This window comes from Rattus norvegicus, chromosome 10 (assembly GCF_036323735.1).
Source record: "Rattus norvegicus strain BN/NHsdMcwi chromosome 10, GRCr8, whole genome shotgun sequence".
Classification (NCBI taxonomy): domain Eukaryota; kingdom Metazoa; phylum Chordata; class Mammalia; order Rodentia; family Muridae; genus Rattus; species Rattus norvegicus.
In genome coordinates this window covers 28,102,912-28,130,726 of record NC_086028.1, presented here as the reverse complement: position 1 = coordinate 28,130,726, position 27,815 = coordinate 28,102,912, and the positions used below count along the sequence as shown (strand labels likewise).

The following is a 27,815-nucleotide window of genomic DNA, read 5'->3' as shown; positions in this document are numbered from 1 at the left end:
ACATCAGAGACCTCTCTCTTTTGGGTGGTAAAGGCCTTTTAAAATAAAGACATTGGACTGACGCAGGAGATGCAGGTGTTTGCTTGTGGGGTAGTTTTAAACCGCTCTTTATCATAATCACACTTTTATTTTTAATAACCAACTGGGCCTCGAGGTACAGGGCCATAATCTTAGCAACTCAAGAGCATGAAGGAGGAGGATCACAGTGTGAAGGCTTTACTTGGGCTATGGCGTAGGTTCAAGGTCAGCTCAGGCAATGTAGGAAAGGTTCACCACAAAAGTTAAAATTGGGGATCAAAAGAAGTATGCAGCTCAGTGGTACAGGGCTTGTCCAACATCTGTAAGGCCCTGGACTTGAATCCTACCAGTATTTAAAGAACGAAGTATGATAGTCTTCCCTAAAAGTAAAGCAGATGAGGCTCTGAGGATGTTGTTCATTCAGAGCCTATTTGTCTTGTACACATGCAGGTCTTGGATTTAATCCCTAGCACTGGGGAGAAGAGACAGCAGATAAAGATAATGGGTGTCAAATTAATGAAGGAGCGTTTGATAATGAATTGGATACTTTCACAATTTTAAAGAAAGATACTGGGAAATCTTGACATCTTGTGTCTTTCTGATACGATCTAAAGAGAACATAACATCACTTATGAGTCAGAAACATTATTTTAAAAACCCTCAAATTAGGGGTTAGCTCTCAAAATTACTAGCCTGTGCTTTTAAAGTGTCATAGATCAAAGAAAGCCATGGATCTGCTTGTGGGAGAGGGAAGTTTAAAAGCTAAATAGAATATTATTCTGAATGGGATTCTTGGCTGGAGGGCAGGAGGTAAATGAATTATAAGGAGCAGGGTGTGTTGGATCATACATAATATCCAATCATTTGGGAGACTGAGACAAGAGGAGGATTTAGAGTTCAAATCCAGCCTGGGATCCATGGCCAGCCCCATCTCAACAACAACAAACAACAAAATCAAAACAAATCCAGAAGAAATGAAGACTTGCTTCCATGCATTAAGAAAATACAAGCATCATTAGGAAATGGGTGAAATTTGAAAACACAGTGCAGATTAGGTAGTGTAGTGTAGTGTAGTGATTTAGTAATGTTAATTATCTCAGGCTATTTCCAGTGAGATATATATATATATATATATATATATATATATATATATATACTTGTTATTAGGGGATTCATTCTGAACTATTTAAGAATGGTGACAAGCTAGCACCATGATTTATAAAAACATGTTTCTTATGAACACAGACATGCATGTACACACACAGATTTACTGAACCAGAGGAGACTCCTTGAAAGCAACATTATTTAAAGCATTATGTGAAGAGAAAAGTCAGGTAGGCTATGGGGAATGGTGCTACAGGCAGATGGCTGGATCTAGAAGCAGAAATTGGAATTTCTTCATAGGTCAAGAGGCTTGGCCACTCATGGTGGCAGAGGCCAGAAGCTGAGGCTAGAAGACTGGGCTGGGTTGGATGACTCCTTAAGCTTTTATGCATGAGGAAGAGGAGCGGGAGTCCTGACAAGTGTGAGGCAGAGGTATGATGGGATGGCGGAGATGGACTGCAAACATGAGGATGAGCCGAGGAACTGAGGCTGAGGGCTGGGAGGTAGCTCTGTAGCCTTCTACCCCGTTTATGTGCTTCTCAATTATTATGTGCTTCTTCATAGTGAAACAGGAAATGAGGGCTGTGTGATGTTTTATCTGAGGTGTGGTTTATTACTGCTCTCAGAATGGTAGAGAAGGGCATATATGATGGCCCAAGGTCCTCCTTGTTGTAAAGTTGTGTCTTTCTTCACTTCTTTAAAGGGTGCCTCCCATTACCAGTAAACTTGAGGATTATCCAGCTTCATTAGTTTATGCACAAAACCACCCTGCCTTTGAGTACCAGAATTATTTTTCTCTGTGCAGAATCTCTTTTAGATAGTAGGCGCATTCTCATGAGGTGGTCCTTAGTCTAGCCTAATACATTAAAAAGGAATGTTATTTCTCAGACCTTAACTTCCTTGTTTTGCCTATCTCACATTACTTATTGATTTTTTTCCTTTTCATTTCCTTTCATTTCCATTCCAGCACACTTCATTCTCTCATGTAAGGAGTCAACTAGTTATTCATGGAATCAACAGATGCTTATTGGACCCTTGCTTTGAATAGGATGAGTAAGAGCCACGTGGGCGTCCTTCTCCTGAAATTACTTTACTGTAGTTGAGAAATTGTAAGTGCCTATTTATAGAAGCAACATGTATATTCACCAGCATGGAGGAGTTTTCGAAGGAAGGCTAGTCAGTGACATCACACTCAGTGAGGATAGAATTTTGTTTCTTAGGAGATGGGGCTTCTGTGAGGTCAGGAGATCAATGGGAGACGGCTAAGGAGGGGTGTACAGGTAGTGTGTGAGTGAGAAGGGTCGGGGAGGTCCACCAAGGGTACTGAGAAGCAGTGGTCATACCAGGCATGGGGGGAGGATGCAAAGTAACCCAAGAAGGCTAGAAAGTAGACTAGGAAAAGCTAGATACTGACATTCCATAGTATAACTTTCTAACATATGTACTAAAATGTTCAAGTTGGGCAGGATCATGAGGGGGAATGAAGAACTCAAAAATTAAATTTAAACTCAATTTCTTGGGCCGGAGAGATAGCTCAGTCTATGAAGGGATTGTTCTGTGACCATAAGTATCTGGGTTTGATTTCCGGACCCAATGAAAAGCTGTGGCGTGGGAGAGTTATTAGTTCATTTATAATCTCAGCACTGGGAAAACAGAGATTGGAGGATCTTTGGGGTTTGCTGGTCATCCAGCCTTAGTCTAAACAGCAACTCCCAGGTTCCAGTGAGAATCCCTGCCTCAAAAGTAAAGTAACATAAAATAATAAATGATGGGTAGCCATCTTGAGGAACAACATTTGAGGTTGATCCCTGCCATCCATGACGTGTGCACCCATTATAATCCCCCAACCTCTTAAAACACATACACACCCCTGACTCTCTATTTCTTAATAAATAGTATGTTATCTTGATATTTGAATTAGAATACAAGAAAGTTCAGACATCAGTAAGCCAGCAAGCAGGAATTTTCAAAGTGCTCTGTATTGAGGGCTAAATGTGAGAATCTAAAAAAATACTTTTCTATTCAACATGTGATTAACCAGCAATATTTGCCTTAGAAGAAAGGATCTGGAGTAGGCATGTGGGCATCCTTCACAGCTTCAAACCAACCATTTTATCACTGACTCCCAAACTGTAATTGTTCTTGAATTGCTTTCTTATTTCCAGCTTGTCCAAATACCGTTGCTTTAAACCAATGTGATAGAATTTAAGTCAACTGATCTTGAGTCTTAAATGTTGACTTTGACGATGTGTAAACACAATGATAACTGAAATTAAGGATTTTGATGTACTTTTTAATGTCTTAAGTAGGCACAAACAGGATCTGAATCCATTAAGATAAAAACTTTAAAGTGGTCTATTACAGTATTGGTCTATACCATCTCAGTCTCCTGTCCTGGGAATAGGTTCAGAAGCATTTCAATGTCCCAAGAAGCCTTGGTCCTTCTCACGTTGAAGCTTGCCTATTAACAGGGAGGAAGCTCCTAACAGCTTTAGAAACTTTCCACCCCCACAGAAGGGTCACAACAACCACAGGAGCAGGTATTCATTAGCCTTGAAATAAATTAAAATTCAACTAGCCCTTTTCATTATGCATGTATTCAAGTAGGCCAGAGGACTCCTAGGAAATAGTTATCTTGTTTCTTTTTTTTCCCCCACTTATTTTGATTGGATTCAAAATGTTTTGCATGTAGGCTTTTGCTTATTTTACAGGTGCAGAGATGGATGTCAGCAGGGGAGGGCAGAATAATTTCTCTCCAGAACATTTTCTTTCTTTCTAGTCTCTCTTAGGAAAAGCTATGTTTATTATATACCAAGATGTCCTTTTTTTTTCTGCCCATATTTGAGCATTTTAACCTTGACTGTATCATATAATTATTTCTTTCATTCCCTGAAATTATGATTGAGAAAATAGTTTAAAATAGTTTATTCAAGAAAATAGTTTCAGTTGTAGAAGCATATTCTAGAAGACAAAAATCAGAGTTGGAGAGATTCTCTAGTTAATTTTATGATTCTGAGACCCACAACTAATCAACCATGTTTTCATGGGAACAGACTAGCCAACGACTGAATAAGTTATAATGATTCCTGAATAGGTAAAAATTTTAGAGGGAGCCAAGAGATCCATCTGTCTCTTATTCCCCAGTTCTGGGATTCCAAGTGTGAATCACAATATTTGGCTTTTTTAAAAATATGGGTCCTGGGGACTGAATTTGAGTCCTCATGCTTGCAAGGCAAGCACTTCTGGGATGGAGTTATCTTCGTAGCCAGATCTTTTAGGCACTAAAAATCTTCCCAGGGGGAAGAGTATGAGCCGTGATTATGCCTCATTTATAGACTACAAAGCACGTCCTATTATAATTATAATATGACATATAATTATAATTAAGGTGCCATATGCTGATGCTGTCTAACAGAGAGGAGGAAATACCATGTTAGAATGAGTGTAAAGAAGAGAAGGGATTGCTGACTTTGGTTGGAGAGAATAGGGCTTTTGGGAGAATGAAAAGGAAAGAGTAGAGGCCTTAAATAAGATTAAACAAAGGATACAATTCTGTAGAAGATCATATAATATATGGGAGAAAAATGATTAAAAGGGAGACCTCTAAAACTCCCTAATCATCAGCAGGCCATGCTCAGCCATCACTAGTTGAGTTGATGATTTTTATTTTTAGTAAATTTTACTCCAACAGATTTTCAAGGGAAAAAATCATTTTTGAGTAGACAAAAAGGTACTGCTAGTTTATTGTGCTATGCCCTATCTCTAAAGATCACTAGAACTCATGATGTCCCTCTTACGAAGCAAGTTGGCCTCCCATTTGGTATCCTTGGAGATCAGAACTCTCTCATCAATTGGATCACAGTATCCCACTGTCTTTTCTCTTGCATTCTGGGTGTTATACCATGAATGTTCCTAAAACCGAGATTGTCTGCAAAGTTCAATTTGACTTTAGTAAGCCTCATCTCTAATATAGGGACTCTCTGATGATTTGACATCCATAATAACTCCCCTTCTTCTACTGTAGCCAGTCTATTTTTAAGTTCCAACCATATTTGCCTCCTAAATAGTTTATGAAACTACAAACTCCTAATTTCCTCTTGCATTCTTGTTCACTCCTTTTGCAAGCAGCCCTCATATAGCTTCAGAGTTGTTATTGCTCTAACGAAGAAGTCAGCCCACAACAGTTTTCTTCTTACAGCTTTGTAAGATCTAGGTTTTAGATTCCACTGTTATCTATGTTATGGCTTCATATAGTCTGGCTGGCTTTGCCTACCTCTTTCCTTCTGGCTCTATAGTCTCCAGATGCTACTGTATGTGCATGCCTAGACTTCTGGTTACTTCTCTTCCTTGAACATTCTTTGCTCATGCTGCTTGGCATATGAGTCAAAGTAGGAGAAACTAAGCTAGGAGCCAAATCAAGGAACAAATTCCATTGACTTAAAGTAACATCTGAAAAGTTTTCAAGTGGAGGTGACTATCCTCTATACAGTGACTCAGAGAACCAAGTTCCTTCCACCTCACCATTTCAACATTGTGGTTTTATATAATAGCCAGGTCAGGGAACCAGAAGTTAAATAGCACTTGTTCAGTCTAATTTTTACAGCCAGAACCAGCTCTTTGCCTCATCCTGACTGTATTGGTGGCTTGGCTACTTTGAAAGAATATGGACATTTAGGAAAGGAGTTCAGTGAGACCCACAGGGGCAGTGTACAGCCTGACAACAGGATATGGGCATACCCACCTCTTTATTTTAGCCAATAGATATTCTACAATTTCTATTTCTGTTCTGCCTCTCTGATAACTGAGTGCTATATTCCAAAGTGAACTCAAGAGATTATCCCTGAAACACATTGACCTGAGGTAGTCTACTAATAATCAGACAGCAGAAAATTCATATATGCTCCAGGTACTAGACATTTCTTCAAGGCCATTATGGATTTCTTGAAAGAATTGGCTGCCACAGGGATTATGCACCAGAATGCAGAGTTCTTGAGCCAGTGAAATGATTGGATAGTTAGGATATATTCGCATGCACAGTTAGCTGGGTGGAAAAAAAAATCAATGGTGAATTGACTAAATGACTGATATAGAGACTCTAAGAAACGGAAGACATGATTCCTGAACAAGTAGAGTTGGCAATTCAGTGAATCAGATCTGGGTGTCTAAAGGCAAGCACAGACCCAGAAAGTGCCAGAATAGGTAACTGGGAAAAGTTCTACTTTTTAATCCTACCTAATATTATTCTGTGTAAGGAGCTCTGTGGACAGATGTGAGATCCTTACCCTCTTAACCACTGCGTAGACGTTACCACATGGCAAACCTGAAGCAACACAGTCTCCCGCACTCTCATGACTGCTCTCTGTTGAAAACTGAAGCCGCTTTGTCCCACTTTCCCTCCCTAGTCTAACCTTGATTTCCCAGCTATCCTTCTGACAAAAGATAAACGATCCGGGGAAATGAAAAGACAATGCAGGCAATCTTTTCTTTGTATGAGACAGGTAAAAAGAGCTGCATTATTTCATGTTAATATCCCTTCAGGCAGAAATGAGATTTCACTTAAAAGTTGCTTTACAGATTCTTTTGGTTTGCTTTAATGGCAAAATAATTAAGCTGTGTCTAATTAAAAGGGAATAAATTGCTCACAGATGTGGAATAAATCAGTGCTTTGTTGAAGGGTGGAGAGAGTTGTACAAAGTTCACAGGGCTACAAGCAATTAAAAGACAAGAGGCCAGATTGATTGACAAGACATCTCTGTGGAACAAGGAACACATTGATAAGTACATCCAGGAAAGATGGAGGTGGGGGCAGCAGGGGACAGGAAATTTGGGAAGAGCTTTATCAAAGACAAATGAACTAACTACCTGTTTTGGCCAGACCTGTAAAGTAAAGTGAGAAAAAAATGTTGCAGGATTACTACCTCCAGAGGATTCTTCCTGAGGAGATGGTCTGTGACCACACACTGAGCAGGAAGTCAAAGAGTGGAAGAGGGAGAGGAAAAGGCAAGGGGCGGGGGACAATTACTTAGTAAAGGCATGGAAAATCATAATTAAAGATAGGTAGGTGTTGGTGACTACCAGCAGACAAGTGAAGTGCTCACTTAAAATACATATGATATGGTAATAATGTATAATGTCTATCTGTGTAACCTTAAAATAGTTAATAAAACTTTACCTCATAGGGTCATTGACCTCAGATGATATCATTTGATTGGGAGGAGAGGTCTCCAGGGCAAGGAGGAGGAGATGTCTCTAGGCTTAGGACAATGCAAGGGAAAAAGATACAAGGAGGACCATGAGACAGGCAGATGGGAGGGAGAAACACAGCAAATGCTGGCCGTTCCAACCGCAGACCAACTAGAGACATGGGATTAGGGCTCACGGTGATCTCATAGGGATCCTTGAGATCAGGGTAGGTCAAGTGAAGGAATCTGGTTTATTCATCCTACACTCAGTTGTGCGATCCTGGGCAGTCCTAGTTCCTTCTACATAAGTCAAGGGAATTGCTATGGCCCATGCATATTTCCTATGTTTTCATTTAGGTTCTCACACAGACCTGTCTGGGCAGCCTGAGAATAACCTTCCTCCCCAACATCCAGATTAGAGCCTTGGTTCTTTTTAGAGGAAAAAGGACCTCATGTGACATAGTTCTTATTCCAGAAAAGACCACATTTTCATCTACTTTGCTTTGGTTGAATTACTCTACTCACATATGTGTTTGGGTATGAGCATTCTCATACTTTAAAAATAAACAACTAAACGCTCTCATCTCTGTCCTCTCTAAATATAACGGGATTTTAAAATAGCTCTCAAATTCTCATCCGAACACAAGGAGGAATCTCAAGAAGAACCCAGCTCTTTCTAGTCATTGCCATGTGGATATCTTAAGGATGCAAATTTCACTTTGCTTCCAAAAAGACTCATTATCTTTCCCGATACATCTGTGATAGCTAGCTTTCATATCTCACGGAATGGCCGAGTGCTTTCAGTTTTGACTGTGTTGTATTGAAACACTTTCCTATTGATTCCAACTACAAACACTTGTCAGTTTTGTTCTTCCCTGGGTTCAACTACTACCCCACCCCACCCCACCACACCATCCCACACCATAGCACACTACACCACAGTCCATTCCACCCCACCACACCTCACCATACTGTACCCTACCACACCAAACCACATCCCCCCAAGTCCTATCCCACCTTCATCCTCCCATCCCACCCCCACCCCGCCCCCACCACACCAAGCCATGCTCCCTTCTTGTCTCAGTTGCCTGAATATCATTACATTTGTTCCCTTCTTTCTAAGTAAGTTTTCTCTCACCTAGTTTGTTCTTCAGGTAAGTCAGAAAGACATTGTCTAAGTGTAAATCCATTCAAGGTACCACTGTACTTTGCTTTCTTGGCTTTGGATTTCCCAAAATAAAGTATAAGTAATATAACTTTAAATAAAACTTTAATATAATTTACAGAATGTTCCAGCACACCTAGCCTGTCTTCCCGGTTTTTGTTTCATTATCTACAAGTCACCCTCTAATCTAATCATGGATTATTCTTTTCCTTTTGTGTACATCTTTTTCTCAGCATTAACACCAGCACACTGTATCCCTACATCCGTTTGGAAATGGATGTTCATTTATGTTTATTCTCATGAAAAGTGTGATTGTCTTATAGTTCTCTGTCGTTATCCCATTTTAGCTCTCGGTCCTGTGTAATCAGCTATGTGCTTATCTGAATTGAGGGCTTCATGTCAGTCACAATCTACCCCAGCACCTCCTGGGAACAGTCACTACTCTACCCTAGTGCCTCCTGGGAACAACTGTTCATTTACATGTGCCCAGCTATAGTGACCAATTCTAGGAAGTGCCAGGGTTGTATGATGAATGCAAACCAATAATTTGTACTTATCAATGATTTAAAAACTTTCCAAAAAGCATCCTCGCTATTGAACTTTCCCCTCCAAATAGTTCTTTGAGGTCAGTAATGTCTGAGTGATGCGATTCTTCTTAATATTAGAATGAAATTCTCCAATATTCCTGTTTATGTGCATCAGAGTTTAAGGAAGTTGAGACTTGGCTTGGGAGCACATTTTGAGAGGACAATATGAAGCACTGGGATGAAACAATCCAGAGAGCATAGTAACTAACATCAATAAAGCACACGGAATTCATTTAAATAATAATAAAAGTATATGATATAATTTCACCAAGGACCTAGTCCCTAGAATTTTTTAGTGTTTTTCTCTCTTGACACAACAAACTTGAAATTAATTTTCTCCATAGCTGCTGCTTGTTACAAAGCATTTAACAAAATTACTCTGATCTTATCACTTTGGTCTCCTGGGATCCCAGTGACTAAGAGTGACTGGAGTTTTGAGACAGAGGAGTTAATTGGGAAGTGTGTGTGGCCTGTTCTCATTGCTCAGGACCACAAACCCTTTAGTCTTCTGCTCAGGATTCTAGTAGACGTACTCATAGGATGCCCCTGCTTCTCAGCGAGCTCTTCCCCAGTAGAGCCAGAGTGTGCTTCACAATCACAATTCACAATCTTCATTGTGCCTTATCTTTTATTTCTCAGATGCCTTCTCTAGTCCCCTCTTCTTTTATAAGTGACTTGATATTTGTATAGACTGGAACTGAAATAGACTAGGTCATTTAGAAGAGGTTCAGAAATGAGTTTGCACTTGTAATGAATTATCATAGAAGATGGAGTCTGGCTTAGGATGTGTGACTGTGAGTAGGTCGAAAGTTGTCCCTATTGTGCAGATGAGACTAATTTCCCTTTCTTCTGGAATAAGAGCAATAATAACATATGATATATAATAGAATATGATAACATTATATATAATATATAAAATATAAATAAAATATTACAATGATAATAAAGATGAAGAGAGGTTGTATAATTTGCTTGAAATCACAAAGACAATGAGCCTTACACTCAGGTGTACATTGTGGCTCCTAGTTTTGCATATATGAAACATACATACCTATGCTTACTTCACTGTTTGTGATTACCCTGGGGGAATAGTTTTAAAAATAACCTTTTATGCTGCAAAAATAAAACAGAGAATTCCTTCACAGGAGATTCTTTCTCCCTCAATCCTATAAAATCTACAGGACCCTATAAGAGGCTTCATATGATTGTAAAAGCAAACGTGAACAAGAATGTCCTATGATGGGCTGGAGGGGTGGCTCAGCAGTTAAGAGCACTGACTGCTCTTCCAGAGGTCCTGAGTTCAATTCCTAGTAACCACACGGTGGCTCACAAGCACCTGTAATAGGATTGCCCTCTTTTGGTGTGTTTGAAGATGGTGACAGTGTATTCATCTACATCAAATAAATAAATCCTTTTTTCAAATTCACTAATTTTTTTAAAAAAGAATATTTTATGATGAGATCATAAGCCTAGCAACCAGGGAAGGAAACAGATAAAAAGGAATGTCAAGAAGTGTAGATGGCTTTATCATTTGAATACTCTACTGGCCTACTTGGCAAGACTCTGGAGACCGAGAGAGCAGAGCAGTCACAAGTCAACCACCAGTAACCAGCAGCCTTCAGGAAGATAGTAGGGTAGCCCCAGGCCAGACTGCATGAACAGGGCTAGAGAGGATACATAGGCCTCCAGGAAATATATCCTCTTGAAAACTCAGTCTCCAAGGCTTTAATTTTTCCATTTCATTAAGCTCCAACTGTTGGCAAGAGATGCCTAGTGTCAGAAGTGCACACTCTGATTATATTCTGACTGAGGAAGGAGACACTGACTCAACACATTTCCTGATGCCCAGCGGACTTGGTATCCAGTTAGCCAGCTTTTGGGTGTCATGGAGGCTTTACTATCTGACTGGTGGCACAGAATCAGTGGCATGTCTGGGGTCTTTTGGCTTATTTTTCTGATACCGGAAATCGGTGTGAATAAACATGTGCTGATAACTGTACTCAACTGACTATCTCGCCTTTCAGTAATTTCATTTTGTCCTTTCACCGAAGGGTAAATGGATGAGTAGAAATGCATTTCTACATTTGTGATTCCTCTAAGAGCTGTTGTAGAGTTAGCTGATGTCTCATGTCTCTTACAGAATGGTTCCTGTAACAGATGCTCCCCGATGACTGAGGCTATAAATGTATCCAGGTAACGTTTCCGTCTGTAGACCAGTAGGAAGGCAAATGGCCTTGCTATCCATCAATGTGAGGCGGACTATTGCTGACCCCGGAATCATGTGAGGCAGTTTCTGATGGAAGCAGAGGGATGATGGGTATGTGACATCAAAGGTAGTGTTGAGAAGAGAGGCAAACTGCAATTTTGATAAATGTAAATAAAATGTTTCTTCATCTGCTAGGTAGCCTTGGCTCTTATGGATATCTTACATAGAGTTAGAAGTCTAACCAGAGGAGTGTATCTACACTAATATTTATACTCAAAATGCAACCAAGCAAAGCTTGTATATTATCTTGTATATTGAAGACCCTCAGGAGACTTACATTTGTTCAGTGAGTACCAGCATTGGAGTGGCAAATACCCAAATAATACATTCTATAGAATAGGTAAGCAGTCCAGCCGGCGTATGCATGGGGACTGAGCCCTTGACAGACGTAGCCTTGTAAGTCAGTACAGACTCACACACATCGATCTCATTGATAACTAACCTAACATTAGTAATAACAAGAAGGGACAGTTTCCCCTCTTATCACACATAGAAAGTAAATTCAAGGTATATCAAAGACCTTCCTGAGGGAAGAAGGAATAGATTTAAAACACACCCAGGAGAGCAGCTTTGTAACTCTGAGGCATGGAAGAAATGCTGAGGACATCAATAATTGGACTAAAGATTGATGAATCTGCACCATATTAAAATGTGGAAATGGTCAACAAGGCAGGAGAAAGATGAACGATAGAAGGAGAAGAGGAAAACCCATGCGACTCCATATAAAGTTATTCCTAGCTTCACTAGTAATCAGGGTCCCACAAATTAAAACAATAAAGTGGTAACTGTCACACTACCAGACTGGCAAATACATTAAAGCCTAGTGAATTTTAGATTTGGCAAAGATGAGGTGCAATAGACACTTTTTTTTTTTTTTCAGAGCTGGGGACCGAATCCAGGGCCTTGTGCTTGCTAGGCAAGCGCTCTACCACTGAGCTAAATCCCCAACCCCTGCAATAGACACTTTCATTTGTAAGCTTTTTTTTTTAAAGGTTTATACATTTTTTTTTTTGGTTCTTTTTTTCGGAGCTGGGGACTGAACCCAGGACCTTGCGCTTCCTAGGTAAGCGCTCTACCACTGAGCTAAATCTCCAGCCCCAGGTTTATACATTTTATGTATATGAGTGCTCTATGTACACCTGCAGGCCAGAAGAGGGCATCAGATCCCATGACAGATGGTTGTGAGCTGCCATGTGGTTGCTGGGATTTGAACTCAGAACCTTGGGAAGAGCAGTCAGTGCTTTTAACCACTGAGCCATGTCTCCAGCCCCCATTTGTAAACTGTTATGGTACATGTGAAAGCGATTTAACTTTAGAAGGCAGGTTGAAAGTGCATAGGCTCATAGGCTAGTATTTCTACTCCTAGTGGTTATCCTGGAATAACCTATCCAAACGTGTACAAGGAAACATAATTGGAAATGTTAATTCCATCACCATTTAGGAAACTTATAAATGGAAGTGTGAATTATAGAAAGAAAAAGTAAATGGTAACATAAATAGAATGGGATTTTGTATGGAAGACAGAAATAGACAATAGAAAATAGTAAAAATAGCGAGTTTCATGAAGAGTTATTATTTTCCTTTAGGTAACTCCATAAATACTATGACTATTAACTTACAGTTTTCATAACAAACCCATGATAGGGGCACTATTAGCATCTGTGTTTTATACATGAACAAAATAAGGTACAGAGAAATTTAATCGCCCATTTATCTCCCAGTTGTCAGTGGCAGAACAGAGCCACAGGCCAGCCTCTAACTTTAGAATTGCTTCTTTAAGAGTTACACTCGTCTCAGCAGACAAACAAAAGTATAGCATTAGCTTAAATATTCAACTATGAATGTTATATATGGAGTATATCTCGTTTAGGGTTAGGTTTCGCTGCATTTAACAAAATAGTGGCATAAACAAGGTGTTTACTTATGACATACAACCCTTTGAGAAGTTGGTAATCTAAGGCACATAACGGGGGGTTCCTAAGTCATGAGGGATCGAGACTTCTCTGTTCCATTGCCCTTAGACTTGCTGTTTAATGTTAAGAACCATGGGGCTCTGAGAGCTTCATCCATCAGTCATGTTCCTTGTAAGCAGGAAGAAGAAAAAAGGGAGGGTAGACAAATGTATACCTGCCTGGCAGGGTAGTCCCTCTGAAGATTTAAGAAAAGGCTTCATGGCCTAAAAGCTTTAATCTCATTGGCTGCCCCTCTCTTTTCAAGAGAAGTTGGGGTCTATAGTTCTTTAGTTAGAGTTTGAATGAACTCTATGTTCTATATAGAAAAAGGAAATATTGAGCAGACAATGAACATTTCTGAAATAAATATCACGTATGTGATTACATATAATGCTTCAAACAAAACTATAGATTATTCATGTAAAATATCCTTTTAGAGTTAATACTTAAATAAACATGTGTATGGAAATTAATACCAAATTTAGGACAATGCACATTTCAAGAAGGAAGAAAGGGGATATGTGATAAACCAATCTAAAAAGATATCAAATTCAAGAATGGCTTGTTAAAGGCTTATCAGTTGGATGGAGGTCAGGGCCTATGTATCTCCAGGGGACATACGTGTGTGCCTATATTTCTCCATCTTTTGTATAGTTTATTTCCTCTTCTGTCTCTCGGTAGAAAAAGAGTCTTGCTCTCAAAGAACTGATTTCCTCTGTTGGAAGCTCAAGTCCTCACCGGCTGTGAGATAATGCCAAAAATGAAACTTTTTTTTTGTAGCACACACTCTTTACAGTAATAAATTTGCTGAGATGCTGTCAAACATCTTAAACTAAAATAAGCTATTTATAAGTATTAGTTTATTTCACCCTCAGCAGAATCCTTGGTGTTAAAAAAAAGAGAGAACAATCTTTTTTCATCTGTACAGATGAAGAAACCAAGGCTTGGAGAAATGAAGAATCTTCCCTCAGACTCCCCACTTCAAAGGCAGGACCTAGGTTAGAAACTACGCCCACGAGACTTCAGGACCTGGCCAGGAAAACATCACACTGTATAGTGACACTGCAAGTACATGTTTTGATGCTTGCACACAATGGTGAGGGTAGGGTGCTGGGTTCAGAATGGAAGGAAAGGTTGGCTTTACCCTGTGTCTGGTGGAGCCTTACTTTGGGAGGGCTACATAGAGTTTGGCTGAGGTAAAGATAAAAGCAAGCAGTCACTGAGAGAAATTCTAGTTCAGAAGTTACACAAGAAAGGAAATCTTTTATTAGTCATAGGCTGGCTCTGCAGGGCATAGTCCAGGGAGGTAACCAAGGCTGGAATGTCCTGCCAAGAAGAGTGAAAACGGAGGCATTGGAGTTCTGAAATTGAAGGTAGAGAAAAGGCCAAGGCATTATTCACACTTATGTGATTTTCTACAGCTTTATGTCCAAACAATGGAGTTGATTTTTGAGACAGGGACCTTAAGCTGGGATGAGACTTATTGTTCACATAGCCTAGGTTGGCCTTGAACTCATGATCTTCCTGTCTCAGCCTCCCAAAGTGTTGGGCTTATAGGCATGTGCTACTATCCTGATCTTGTAGAACAGAACCAAGATGGGTTATCAAATAAAAAAGAGGGGTTTCTAATGTTGGTCAGGGATAGTAGGGGAACATTTCACACAGATATGTTTAGTACACAGATCCTCCAGCTCTCTCTCCCTGAAATCCTAACCCCTAAAAACCTCATTTTTTCGGAAAAAGAGTCGGTAAGCAGCTCATTCCAGGCTTGCAGCTTCTTCCTTGGAACTGTGAGCTCAGCTCCCTGTCCCACACTCAAGATAACCTTGAATTATAACTTTACTTTGATCTAGCACCTTCTTTACATGTAGGCTAGGACACATGGTGTGGAACTCCTTCTCCTCTGTCTCAAACCTATAAGGTCAAGGGATTGCCTTTATTTCTCAGGAACAGAAGGATGTCTCCCTTCGGAACCCATGATGCTTTCCATGGTGCCCTATCTGTCCCAATATTCTGAGAAGTGAAGAAAACTGAAGGTTCTGGTTCTTTCTTTTTAAGACCATTGTCATTGATATCTGTGCTATCCCTCCTAAAAATCTCTTCTCTGAACCCAAAGACTTGCTCTCCACCCTTCAAGGCCTTATTGAAGCTGCCTATGCCTAACTCTAACTCGTTTGATATAGCATGTCTAAGGTCAGTTCACTCAGCATCGTTTCTAAAACCTGCCGTCTTTTATTAATAGCGAATACATAAAGAGCCACCATTAGGGAAAACGACCTCAAATTTTTAATAAGCCAAACAAAACCACAAACCTGTGACTATCATTTATTTGGTTCATCCTGTGTGCCAGACTGTGCCAGACTCAACTAAGAAGATTATCTTTAAAACTTAGTGTTGTCTGGAATAGTATTATCATCACCATCGCCACCGCCACCGCCGCCGCCGCCGCCGCTGCCGCCAGCATCGTTGTTAAAATTTTACAATGAAGAGACCCAGTCTTAGAAGGATAAATTGATTTCTCAAAGATCAAATCTCAAAGGGTCATTTCATTTAGGATCAACATGTGGGCAGGTCTCTTAAACCCCAAATTCTACAATTCTGCTATCCTAGAAAAAGTAAGAGACCTACTGTAACTACTCACCCTTTTCTCTTTTAAATGCTAGGCTACAGCATCAACAAAATGGCAGCCAAGGAACAACGTTTCTCCTTGAGAAAATACTCTTTAATGCGACTCTCTCTCTGTACAACTCTATACTCCAGCAGCAATTCCTAACCTATTTATTTCCTGCTGGTAAATCGACTCATGTGCTGCGAGCCTTTATTTCCATTGGTGTGAGGTTGCAGATTGCGGTTGTGCATGTCAAAATTCTTCGCATGACACAAAACACCAACATTAATCATTAACAGAAGAGAAGGGAAAACAATGGACCTCAGAAATACCTGTCTTTACACACACATATTAAGGAGCAAAAACCAAATATTGAACGGTAAGGATGTACTATAATTTTTAAATTTCTATTCTAAAAGACGTAAAAAAAGCCCCACCTAAATACAATGAAGTTTGAAATGAAAACACCAGTTCTCTTTCCTGGAAAAGATCTGACAGACTTCTTAAGCATTCTTCTTCATTCCAGGGTCCTCAAACTGAATTCAAACTAAAGCTAACTCTCTTTAAAAAACTTTTCTTTATGAGTCAATATGACTGAAACCCCCAGAAATCTAGGTTTGGTTAAAAAGTTTTGAAATCTGTTTGTGAAATAAAATACTCTTTGAAGTCTTAGAGCTGGCTCCAAGGACGTCGGGTCAGTCTGGCAAGGATGCTTCTCTGGCCCCCGCTCTGTTTGCGCCTGTTTCCTGAGTATATGGATCCCTCTTCCTGAAGAGGCTGAATCACTCGTTGCTCCTACTGAGTCTTTTCTGGATGCCATACCATATCTCCTTTTCATTTTTTTTCACAACTGGGTTTTCCTTTTCTGGTCAGCCATATTACTTTGGCGGAGAAGTCTAGGATATACATGTTTAGTTCCAAAGCCATGCGGTCAAAACCAGTTCCATTTTGTGACTCAGTTCATTGCCCTTTTTTATGACTGTTGATTATGCTGGCTTGGTGCCGGTTCCCTCAGGTGAGAATTGGCATAAGAGCTGACTGCAATGGGTAGGCCATTGGAAATGGGTTTCCTCAGAAGTATGTGTGCACAGACATTATTTATAAGCAAAGCAAAACAAAACAACCCTCCCCACAAAATACCAGGGCTATGTATGGGGTACACATCTTTAATCCCAATACCTAGGAGTCACATATAGGGTAGTCTCTGTCAGTTTCAGGTTAACCCAGGCTGGATGAGATCTTGTCTCCAAAGAGAGAGAAGGTGGGCGGGGCCCTTAACACTTAAAAGCCCTTGCTACTTTTTACAAGAGAACACAGATTTGAGTTTTAGTACCCATAAAGTGGCTTACAATCATCTGTAACGTCAGTTCCAAGGGTATCCTGAATCTTGTTCTGCTTCTCTATGGAGCAGTTGGCTAGACACTCACTCATATAAAACAAACAGTTTAGATATGGAAAAGTTGGAGACTGAGGTTTTAAAAGACTGAGCTTGCTTAAGCCATAGCACTGACTGCTTCAGAACATACAGAGAGTCATGGGTACCGCTGCTCTATCCTTATGGAAGGTTAAAACTTGTGGAATAATCCTGGTAATGACTTTTACATGACTTATTTTTTATTATTTTATTTTTATGTATGAGTGTGTATCCTTGGTTTTGCCATATGCATACAGGGGCCCTCAGACATTGGATCTAACATTGCATTGCCTAGAGCTGGACTTACAGAGACATACGTGCTACTTGACATGGGTACTGGGAACCACACCTGGGTCTTCTGGAAAAGGACTTTCCAGCCCTCTAGTCTCCACAGTGTTGGTTTTTATAAAATGGGAAAATAGGAATTGGAGGTATGAAATGGGCACTGTTAGATCTCTAATCTGGTCATGCCTTGGGATAAAGTATATGCATGTGTCTTTGTATGCCATATTCATGGTCATAAGTGTTAGAGCATAGAGGCAGAAGAGGAATAGATCTGGGGATCACTCCAAAATGCTGAAATAATAACCAAGTATTCCTTTGTTTTTTAATCTTTATTAACTTGAGTATTTCTTATTTACATTTCGATTATTATTCCTCTTCTCGGTTTCCGGGCCAACATCCCCCAGCCCCTCCCCCTCCCCTTCTATATGGGTGTTCCCCTCCCCATCCTCCTCCCATTACCACCCTCCCCCCAACAATCATGTTCACTGGGGGTTCAGTCTTGGCAGGACCCAGGGCTTCCCCTTCCACTGGTGATCTTACTAGGATATTCACTGGTACCTATGAGGTTGGAGCCCAGGGTCAGTCCATGTATAGTCTTTAGGTAGTGGCTTAGTCCCTGGAAGCTCTGGTTGCTTGGCATTGTTGTTCATATGGAGTCTCGAGACCCTTCAAGCTCTTCCAGTTCTTTCTCTGATTCCTTCAACGGGGGTCCTGTTCTCAGTTCAGTGGTTTGCTGCTGGCATTCGCCTATGTATTTGCTGTATCTGGCTGTGTCTCTCAGGAGAGATCTACATCCATAACCAAGTATTCCTAATGGCACTTATACAGTTAAACTTACAAACACCTGTTGGTTTGGGTTCGCATTTGTTATCTTTAAAGTCACACTTGACCTGGAGATGAGAAGTCTGAGATTAAATAGAAGTGGTTAAAGAATGGGGCTACTGTACTCACTCCCAGTAGGCAACCTTCCAACTGTGAGTGAGCTCACAGAGTAGAGAAAAGCAAGAGCCAAAAGACTAGTATGTGCTTGCCAAGGCTTTTGAGGACTTTCCATTGTTTGACAGCAGGTCCTTAGGTAAACAATTGATACCTTTGTTCTCTAATTCTCTGAGATTTCCCTAATGACTTTCAGCATATTATCTTTATAGACCATCCAATTCAGAACTTGATTTTGATTCCTTTTCCTACAATTCAATGTATCTTACTCCATTGCAGATACGGTGCTGTCACGTAAAATAATTATTATTATTTTATTAAGTTACTTATTTATTTTACATCCCAACCACAGTTTCCCCTTCCTCCTTGCTTCCAAGTCCCTCCCTCTCATCCCCCCACCCCACAATCCTCTTCCTGCCTTCTTCTCAGAAAAGGGGAGGTTTCCCATAAATATCATCAAGACTTGGCACCCGATTAGAGACAGCCCCTGGTTCCACTTTAGGAGTCCTACATGAAGACCCAGCTGCACACCTCTTACATATGTGCCAGCGGGCCTAGGTGTGTCCCATGCATGCTCTCTAGTTGGACTCTATGAGTCCCTAGATGCCCAGGTTGTTGATTCTGTTGGTTTTCTTGTGGTGGCTGCAACCCTCTGGCTCCTTTAATCCTCTCCTACCTCTTCCACGGGATCCCCCAAGCTCTACTTAATGTTCGGCTGTGAGTGTCTGCATTTGTTTCCATCAGGTGCTGGCTGAAGCCTTGCTGATGACAGTTCATGCTAGGCTCCTTTCTGCCAGTACAGCAGAAAGGTGGTCTTTCTCATGGCATGGGTCTCAAGTTGGGCAAGTCATTGTCCCTTTCTTGAAATTCTGCTCTGTTTCTTACCTCTACACACCTTGTAGTCTGAGGTTTTGTGCCTGGGTTGGTGTCTCAATCCCTCCACTGAAAGTCTTGCCTGGTTACAGGAGAAGGCCAGTCTAAGCTCCATATCCCACATTGCTAAGGGTCTTAGCCAAGGTCACCCACATAGAATCCCATTTTCCTGGGCTGGTAGCTTATCTTAGAAATGCCCCCAATCCAGTTGTCTCTCCCCGTACTCTCTCCCTCTCTCCTCTCCCCACTTCATCCCTCCTGTTGCCATTCTTGCCCTCCCCCACCAAGCCCCCTCTATCAATCCACCAGTGATATAGTCCTCCTTCTCGGGGAGATCCAAGCATCCTCTCCTTGTTCAACAAATGGTGATGGTCTAACTGGACATCTGTATGTAGAATTCAAATAGGTCCATATTACCCTACACAAAATTCAAGTCCAAGTGGATCAAAAACCTCCACATAAAACTGGATACACTAAGTCTGATAGAAAAGAAACTGGGCAGAAGTCTTGAACACGTTGGCACAGAGTCACTTCCTGAACAGAACACTAACAGCTCAGGCACAAAGATCATAACTAATAAGTGGAACCTCATAAAACGGAAAAGCTTCATAAAGCAAAGGACACCATCAGAAGGACAAAACGGCAACCTACAGAGTGGGAAACTTTTTCACTCGTCCCACATCTGACAGAAGGCTGATATTTAAACTATATAAAGAACTCAAGACACTAGATATCAACAAATCAAAAGACCCAATTTAAAAATGGGGTACAGATCTAAACTGAGAATTCTCAACAGAAGAATCTTGGATGGCTGAGAAGCACTTATGGAAATGTTTAATGTCCTTAGTCACCGGGTAAATGCAAATCAAAATGACTCTGAGATTCTACCTCATACCTATCGGAATGGCTATCAAAAACTCAAGCAAAAGCTGATGCTGGCAGAGATGCAGAGCAAGATGAAGACCTCTCTGTTGCTGAATGCAAACTTATACAATCCCTTTGGAAATCAATATGGCGGTTTCTCAGAAAATTGGGCATTATTCCACTCCTAGGCATATCCCAAAAAGAACCTCCACCCTACCACAAGGACACGTACTCCACTATGTGCATAGGAGTTTTATTTGTAATAGAAACTAGAAACAGCTTAGATGTCCCTCAGGGAAAGAATGGATAAGAAGAAATGTGTATTTGCACAATGGGATATTACTCAGCCATTAAAAACAATGGCGTCATGAAATGTGCAGGCAAATGGATAGAACTAGAAAAGAACATTCTGAGTGAGGTAACCCAGAAAGACAAACATGGTATGTGATGACTTATAAGTGGATAGTAGCTCTTAATAATCTGAAATAAGCAAGCTACAACCCATAGACTCAAAGAGTTCAGTTCTTCCTAACTACCCAGGACCTCAGGCAAGACCTTTATGTAAGACTGATACTGACTGATGCTAAGTCATAGGCTGCTAGGAAATAACATTCCAAAGCATTGGGACCATTGCTACCCCCATGCTCAGTGAACACACTCCTTCAAGTGATAATTAAATATATTTGACACATATGTCTATGAATGCATATATTCAAAGAGTCCATAAATATGGGTTAATTTGAGTTAAACATAGTTGTTCACACATAGGATGTGGTCTTATTTTCTTTGAAGCGTACGTCTCATGGAGTATCATCCACATCAAAAAGTTTATCAACGACCTAAAGGCTTGATAGTGAGGTTTAGCCTATTTTACCTTCTCCCAGCTAAGCCAGGAGAAATAACTGTCAGGGGTTCACCCATCTGTGCGATCACCTCGGCGTTAGTTCCTCCTTCCCTTCCACTATGTTATCCCAGCGCAGAGTAAGGTGATCGCCAGAGCCTTTCCAAACCCTTCCTAACTGTTAGTTACTCCCTCAAGGTGTCACAGAGGACATGAAATGTTAATTCTAGAGCAAGTGGCCTTTCTGTTAGCAAGGAGGCATGTCAACATCCCGGGAAAGACTCAGGGATTAAAAAAAAAAAAAGAAGGAAGAAACAGACACAGAGAACAGAACTTGCCATAGCAAATGGAGCAAATCTTATTTACAAATGACCTTTAACCTCTGAGGTCAGCCCAAATAAAGAAGCATCTGTCATCTTTGGGAACATCCAATATTCTTTACCCTGACAAGGGCCTCCAAAGACTACATTCCATTTCAATCTAATTGGCTCCATGCCCTTTCCTTGCCTTCTCCAGCTATGCATGGCAAGCTAAGCCATCTAGGGAAGGAAAGCAAGCCCTGAGACGTGGGACACCTTGACAGCAGAATCCGGGGATGGAGGCAGGGTAGGAACATTTCTAATTAGAGTACAACTGGGTACATCGATTTCAGCCTCAGAAGGAGCAGGCTACACTGCCGTGCCCGGAATCTTGGCTGATGCCGGCAGGTAGCCAAACTTTCCTTTGATCTAGATGAGGCAAAGAGAGATTTGTTTTCCCCCAAACCACAAGAGATAACGTGTGAGACAAACAGTAACGATGCTCATTCTCAAGATAGCGATATGGAGAAATGCTGTCTGCCTGGGTGTTGATATTGTTCATGCTTCTCATAAATACTCATCAAATGTACAGTGAGCCTAGAGCACTGATAATATAGCAGGGGACATGTGGATGGAGTCATCATCCTCATGAAGTCTTTGCTTTGATTCGAAGATGAAGGAACATAGATCACGTTATCGGACTCGTTTTAGTTCTGCAAAGGAAGTCAGCACTGAAGACTAGCACATGGCAACAACATGCCTGCCTAAACATGCAAGGACAACGAGAAACAAGTTAAAGTAGACAGGAGTGGGGAAAAGCTCCTGAGGTATTGACGCTACACAAAGGACTACAGGCAACTAAGGAATGCTGACACAGGAGAAATCGTCTACCCTAGGGAACAGCACACCCAATGGTCAGCCTTGAAACATACAAGTAACATGATACCGACTGAGCAAGTTATATTTGGAGTAGATAGGTACATATCTGTACAACCATCAATAATAAATTCATGAATTTGAAAGCAAACAAGGAGGGGTATATAGGAAGGTTTGCAGGGAAAGGAAAATGATGTGATTATATTATAATCTCAAGAAATAAAATGAATAATGAAAAATACAATGTGTAGCAATTAGAAAATAATGGGGTTGCAATTGCTGGCAGATAGTAATTATGGAAATTGAAATAAAATATATTAGGAACAAAAGGGCATTTATCATCGCCTGAAAGACCATTTTTATTATTTTCTTGTTTGCTTATAGCTTACTTTCCACTATTAAAATACAAACTAAACAGAGGCGAAAATTTTGGCCATTAATCTTTTCTTTTTTAGAATGCCTAGACAAATTCTTTGCATGTAGGAGGTAATAATCCACTCAAGTAATGAGTTAAGCAAGAAGACCTACACATTTGACTTGATCAATAGGGAGTTTACAAATGAAAAAAAAATGATGTCTGATCTGGAAGAGAAGAAAAATGACTCACCACGAGACGGATGAAGAAGTATTTACAGAAGTATAATTTGAAGCTAGGCAGGAGAAGCAAAGTATAAGTAGGTTGAATTTACAGAAACAAATGCTTGGCTGAGTGTACATCAGTTATTTCTTCAGAGATCACCGTGCTGTGAGCTTGGAGACGCACATTCTCTAGCATGCTGCTGCAGCAGAGATAAGAGCAGTGCATGAGTGTTCAGTCCTCGTGTAAGGCTTGGTTGCCTATTGGCATCACAGACTTTACCACCAGATTCTCAGGTGGACAGTGTGTAGGTCCCACGGTAACTGATCAATCTGGATGTGACAAGTTTGTGAAGGGGTGAAGGGAAGCAAGTGGTAAAATTGCTGACTCAGAGTTTCAACAGCTTGGAAATAGAAGCTGTGAATTACAAAATTTAGTTGTGTTCTTTCTATGACTACAGATCTATAAAGCTTAGGGGTGGAGAATGGGGGAACAAGGTATTTTGTTGAGTACTTACATGGAAGGCTTATCTCCATTGTAGGGTATGGGTCTGGACAAACTTTTCCTTTCTACAAATCCGTGGACCATTTCAGGGAACATCAGAAAGGTCAGTTGAAGATGTGGAAGCCCAGCTCAGCATAATGTCAGGTCTATGGTCTTACTAAGAATTTTCTTCATATGGTCCATAGTATTCTAGTCTGCTCTAGGTGATCCCTGTGTAGTAAGCCTAATCTAGGAGAGGCTTAGGCTCTTTTTTTAGAGAAATCTTCTGGCATCTGACCCTGGTTATATGGGCTCAGAAGAGGAGTCTAGGCAAGATCGTTGCGTTGCATAACCAAAGGTGAGACAAGTGCAGATATCAGCAGCTTCTGAGTATTTTTGGAAAACACATTTTCCTCTTCAATTTACACCAGTCCCAGAGCAGAGCTAAGTCATCACAAAGTGTGAGTCCTGTTCATATCAGCCCTGATGGACAACCTGTTTTGTTAAACAGACACTGTCAGAGGCCATCCCTTGGGGTGCGTTACCCACAAGTACTGTGAGAATTTGGTTCCTTTGAATTTCAAATTTCTTTATTCACAAGTGGAGTGGCTTCTTCTGAGGTCAAGGGAAGATAGAAAGTGGGGTAAAGAAGCAGGGAAAAGAGAAAGGAGACTGAGAAAGGAAGGAATTAGAAAGGCTATTAACATGAGCTAACATTCCTAGGATTCCTATTGTCTATTAGCACCCTATCCTGGCCATTGAAGGCACAAATTCGGAACTTTAAACATACTGTGGGGCTAAGTATCTCTAGCTCTATTTTTTTAAGAGGAAAACTCAGACCCATCCCTAGTATGGGAGAAGGTCTCAGGGGTGTAGATAACGTTTACACAGGCTTAGCTAATTCCTAAGTACAAGCATTCTACAAGCGCTTTGCTGAAATCAGAGTATGCCAGGAAGCATATCTGTTACTGGGTGTCAGTAGCAGAGAATTTAACCTTGTTCCAAGGAACTTTTGTCTTTGTCCACATCTCTGGGAAGTATTATCTGAGTTTTTAGAATTCATACTTGAGAGTTTTTTTGTTTGCAAGGAGGTGCAGAGTTATTCTGGAGAATCTGACAGTGTCATTTAGGGTTGGGATTTTGGGTCATGGGTCAGGAAGTGTCAGCTCATCCTCCAAGAGGAGCTGGAGTCTGAGATCAGGTAGGTGGACATTCACTTATATTTTCTTGATGCAATGGAGTCCCAGTGGAATCTTAATATAAGGCCTGAAGTGAACATCCCTGGTTGATAATGTTCTAATATGTGTTGTTATATGTGAGTGCTATGAAAGAAATTCTGTGACTCTATAGAAAGAGGACATGGAGGCTGAATTTTAAAGCACCTGTAGATTCTACTCCCTTGGCCTTGTCTCCTAGATGATTTTAACTAGTGCCCTTCCCATGTAATAAAGCCCACTCTCAGCATAATAGCTTTCTGTGAGTTTTAGACTTCTGCTAGTATACTATAAAAACAGAGAAGGCAAGTGAACATTGTCTGTGGGATCTGTTCCTTCAACTTCTTCAGACCAGTCCTAAGGCTGGCAGCTCTAATGTCTTGGAATGTGACAATCTACTGTCTCCAGACTCTTGGAATGAGCTACCACTATATCACAGGCTTAACACAGGAAGGCCAGGGCACTGTCCAGGACAATGGCAATGGGACAAAGTCTTGGGATGGGAGTAGGAATGAATGAAGTGTCATGACAGGCAAGATCCTCCAATCCTAGTCATGGCTGCTTATTTGTTAAATTCTTCTCTGGAATTTGGTGGGGGGGGCAGAGATAAATCTACCCTCACCTTACTTTGTATATTTATAATATGCAGACACTGAATTAAATTATCATCAGGTCCCTGAAGCATCCAGATTTTCTAGGATCTCATGGTTGGACCAGCATACCCAGATGGCTATAATGAAAGGACACGTGTTCTTTCATTTCTGGATACCATTGCTAGGCTGGACAGCTCATTAGGATATTAGGTATAAATGTGCTCACACTTATTGTGACCACAGGTCTGAACTCACAGAGAGCCTTTTACAACACGATTCTTTCTGTCCATCTTGTTATCCCCTCCCCCTTTTTTCCCCAGTAACTACTGAGACCATCTGTGTACCAAGCTCTGTAATAGCCAAGCTGGATTCCAAAGAGGATTATAATGTATTCCTGCTCTTCTGCACCAGAGGGAAGTTAGGAGAGCTAGAGGGTGGGTTGTGTCATGAATGCAACTAGATAGAATAGCTAAATTGAATAAGGGCTACATAGGAAAAGAGGTGTGAGACTCGAGGGACTGAAAAACATCATCTAGGAGGCAGAAACAGAAGAAAGGCGAGTACAGCACAGAATGGAAAGTAAAGTACAGTAGAAAGAGCCTATTAGATTCTACTGGACTTGAAATAAGAATTTCTAGGAGTAGACACAGAGCACAGAGTCTTTCCAGGAATAAGGAGAACAAAAAGGAAAGGCAAGGATATTAGAAATATAGTGTATGTGGGGATAGACCATGATAGACCTATAGAAATGAGAAAGTATAAGAGAAATAAAAGGGCACAGAGAGCCTCGGCTGTCAAGTCAATACAGTTCAGTCTTACTCCATAGATGTGAAGAATCTTAAAGAAGAAAGGATAAAACTATACTTTGAAGCTACACATTCTTTGTTCTTTTTCCTATCCATGGTTCTTTAAATCAGTGATGAGTCTGACGATATGTCAGAGTGACAAGCAGAATTTAAAAAACTCACAGTGTGCATCAGTAAGTGTTTTGTGCATAACAACATAATTTAAGTTCCAACCCTAGCACTGTGCCTGGTGACTGATGTAACTCATTCAGTGTGGACACAGCCCATCATGGAATTGCCCGACCTTGTTTTGTAGACAGGCAAAACACAGCTAAGGAAAGGTGAGCTCTGTGCAGGGCCTAAGTATCATAGACTTTAGGCACAAGACTATGTCTGCAGGTCTCATGTCTACTTCATGCTTTAAATGTCAGCATCCTCTGGTCTGCTAGCTCAGTTCCTTGTCATGCTGAACAAGGAGATCTCTCTTTTCTCATTTTATAGATGGGGGATATGAGACAAATATAGATGAAGTAGTTAGTTTAAGGCTACTCTACCGGATAGAAGTTAATTCCTTGGCATTTGAATGAGCTTTCCTTTATCAGATGGAGCTATAAGCAGTGGATTCTAGGCACAGAGAAGGGAGCTGTTTTATATACATAAGCTTAAAGTAGGTAAATAAGCTGACTAATCCCCCAAAGATTGAATACACATGGCCAATAAGTCTATAATGTTCAACACACTGACCCATCAAGGAACTATAAATCCAATTAATGCTAAGAGCCACTTCCTCCCAGTCAAAAAGCTGTCATCAAGAAATCAAACAAGAAACTCTGGTAGGGATGCAGGAAGAGATGTGACTTAGACAAGATGTTATATAAATTGGTGTGAGAATTCATAAAAAAGCTAAAACCCAAACTGAATTATGACTCATCTAAACTATTCTTAGGTGAACCCCTGAGGGAATCTAGATGAGCATACACAGAGATACCTGTCCATTCTCTTTTATAAAGTACTTTGTTCAATAGCCAAGTTATGGAACCTAGGTGACTATGAACACTTGACTAGAAAAGGGAAATGTGATATTTGTAATGGCACCATTAGCCATTAATAAGAAATAAATGATATTATTTGGAAAATGGGTAGTACTATAGATGATCATATTAAGCAGAAGAACCCTCATCCAGATAAACAAAAGTCATATTTTCTCTTCTCTAATATATGGAATCCAGACTTACCAAAAACAAAATTACATTTGAAAGCAGATGTGGGACTCTGTGGAAAGAGGAAGGGGGCATTAAGGGACGAGAACGGCACAGAAACGGCAAAAGGGGATGAATAATTCCAAAGCAGATTGTGCACACACACAAGAAAGTGTGATAACAAAGTCTCACTATTTTATACAATGAATATACGCTAACGACAAAGTCAAGGATCTAATTTTTGAATGTATGAATTAGAAAACACCAAAGTAAATCTGTTTTTACAAGAGGAAGAAAATAAAGACAAATACAGAATTATTGATAGTTAATTATAGGTATGTGATTACTCAAACACCAAATAGTTTTCATTGAAAAGATTGAGATGTTTTATAAAGTGCTATTTGGTTCCAGAAGACAAAAGGAATGAATGCCACTGTCACTAAGCACTCTGCACTCTTCAGTAATGAAAAGATGATAAAAGAATATTTCATGACAATATGTTTGACAACTAACAATGAACATAACTCTTTAAAAACCATTAACTAGTTATAACTGACCCTAAAAGAAACCAAATTTACAAAGAATCTTATGCCAGTTACAAAACTTAATTTTAAAAAGTTTGAGGCTAGGGAGATGGCTCAGTGGTTAAGATCAGGTACTATTGTTTCAGAGAATCTGAGTTAGGTCCCTAGAA

The 27,815-nt window shown here is 40.4% G+C and overlaps 1 protein-coding gene and 1 long non-coding RNA gene across 2 annotated transcripts in view; one reads left to right on the top strand and one right to left on the bottom strand.

Annotated features, from left to right (window-relative positions):
• Positions 1–27,815, bottom strand: part of Atp10b (ATPase phospholipid transporting 10B) — a 256,073-nt gene that overhangs the window by 122,075 nt on the left and 106,183 nt on the right. The gene's annotated exons all lie outside the window — the stretch shown is intronic.
• The window catches only part of LOC134480671 (uncharacterized), an 82,219-nt gene continuing 64,734 nt past the window's right edge, over positions 10,331–27,815 (top strand). The window contains exon 1 of the long non-coding RNA XR_010055324.1: positions 10,331–11,249. This is a non-coding gene — a long non-coding RNA (uncharacterized LOC134480671). The remainder of the gene's footprint in view (positions 11,250–27,815) is intronic.